Here is a 2,500-nt window from a genome sequence, read left to right as displayed (position 1 = left end):
ACGTAGCTGAGTGCACAATATTTGGACCGTATGGTTCGCCGTTGTTGGCGCAGTCGTGGTACGGTCACACATGTACCACGATGTATCATTCAGTACATGAGGACCAATGTGCAGTACAGTGTGTGATTTGGACGTACAACATCAGCGGACAGTTGACACACGCCGTACCACAACGTAGGCTGTGCTTCGCCATGCAAATGCCAATGAACAACTGCGAAGGGCATTGAGCATGTACGTCCTGCTGCCATCCGCATTACAGTGTATAGCTGCAAGGTGTTTAACATGAAGCGATACTCTGGGGACCAGGCAGTGCGAGTAGCAAACTATATTGCGGGGGTTGCAGTTAGGCAACACCACACTAATTTAACGCGTCGTATGACAATTACAGAGCAGGTTAAGGCCCAACGTGTGTTGGGTTAAGGCCCAACGTGTGTTGGGTTAAGGCCCAACGTGTGTTGGGTTAAGGCCCAACGTGTGTTGGGTTAAGGCCCAACGTGTGTTGGGTTAAGGCCCAACGTGTGTTGGGTTAAGGCCCAACGTGTGTTGGGTTAAGGCCCAACGTGTGTTGGGTTAAGGCCCAACGTGTGTTGGGTTAAGGCCCAACGTGTGTTGGGTTAAGGCCCAACGTGTGTTGGGTTAAGGCCCAACGTGTGTTGGGTTAAGGCCCAACGTGTGTTGGGTTAAGGCCCAACGTGTGTTGGGTTAAGGCCCAACGTGTGTTGGGTTAAGGCCCAACGTGTGTTGGGTTAAGGCCCAACGTGTGTTGGGTTAAGGCCCAACGTGTGTTGGGTTAAGGCGCAACGTGTGTTGGGTTAAGGCGCAACGTGGGTTACGTTAAGGCGCAACGTGGGTTACGTTAAGGCGCAACGTGGGTTACGTTAAGGCGCAACGTGGGTTACGTTAAGGCGCAACGTGGGTTACGTTAAGGCGCAACGTGGGTTACGTTAAGGCGCAACGTGGGTTACGTTAAGGCGCAACGTGGGTTACGTTAAGGCCCAATATAGGTTAGGTTAAGGCCCAATATAGGTTAGGTTAAGGCCCAATATAGGTTAGGTTAAGGCCCAATATAGGTTAGGTTAAGGCCCAATATAGGTTAGGTTAAGGTACAATATAGGTTAGGTTAAGGTACAATATAGGTTAGGTTAAGGTACAATATAGGTTAGGTTAAGGTACAATATGGGTTAGGTTAAGGTACAATATGGGTTAGGTTAAGGCGCAATATGGGTTAGGTTAAGGCGCAATATGGGTTAGGTTAAGGCGCAATATGGGTTAGGTTAAGGCGCAATATGGGTTAGGTTAAGGCGCAATATGGGTTAGGTTAAGGCGCAATATGGGTTAGGTTAAGGCGCAATATGGGTTAGGTTAAGGCGCAATATGGGTTAGGTTAAGGCGCAATATGGGTTAGGTTAAGGTACAATATAGGTTAGGTTAAGGTACAATATAGGTTAGGTTAAGGTACAATATAGGTTAGGTTAAGGTACAATATGGGTTAGGTTAAGGTACAATATAGGTTAGGTTAAGGCACAATATGGGTTAGGTTAAGGCGCAATATGGGTTAGGGTAAGGCGCAATATGGGTTAGGTTAAGGCGCAATATGGGTTAGGTTAAGGCGCAACGTGGGTTACGTTAAGGCGCAACGTGGGTTACGTTAAGGCGCAACGTGGGTTACGTTAAGGCGCAACGTGGGTTACGTTAAGGCGCAACGTGGGTTACGTTAAGGCGCAACGTGGGTTACGTTAAGGCCCAATATAGGTTAGGTTAAGGCCCAATATAGGTTAGGTTAAGGCCCAATATAGGTTAGGTTAAGGCCCAATATAGGTTAGGTTAAGGCCCAATATAGGTTAGGTTAAGGTACAATATAGGTTAGGTTAAGGTACAATATAGGTTAGGTTAAGGTACAATATGGGTTAGGTTAAGGCGCAATATGGGTTAGGTTAAGGCGCAATATGGGTTAGGTTAAGGCGCAATATGGGTTAGGTTAAGGCGCAACGTGGGTTACGTTAAGGCGCAACGTGGGTTACGTTAAGGCGCAACGTGGGTTACGTTAAGGCGCAACGTGGGTTACGTTAAGGCGCAACGTGGGTTACGTTAAGGCCCAATATAGGTTAGGTTAAGGCCCAATATAGGTTAGGTTAAGGCCCAATATAGGTTAGGTTAAGGCCCAATATAGGTTAGGTTAAGGTACAATATGGGTTAGGTTAAGGTACAATATGGGTTAGGTTAAGGTACAATATAGGTTAGGTTAAGGCGCAACGTGGGTTACGTTAAGGCCCAATATAGGTTAGGTTAAGGCCCAATATAGGTTAGGTTAAGGCCCAATATAGGTTAGGTTAAGGCCCAATATAGGTTAGGTTAAGGCCCAATATAGGTTAGGTTAAGGTACAATATAGGTTAGGTTAAGGTACAATATAGGTTAGGTTAAGGTACAATATGGGTTAGGTTAAGGTACAATATGGGTTAGGTTAAGGTACAATATAGGTTAGGTTAAGGCACAATATGG

This window comes from Schistocerca americana, unplaced genomic scaffold (genome assembly GCF_021461395.2).
Source record: "Schistocerca americana isolate TAMUIC-IGC-003095 unplaced genomic scaffold, iqSchAmer2.1 HiC_scaffold_1171, whole genome shotgun sequence".
Lineage (NCBI taxonomy): Eukaryota > Metazoa > Arthropoda > Insecta > Orthoptera > Acrididae > Schistocerca > Schistocerca americana.
This window is presented reverse-complemented; position numbering follows the sequence as displayed.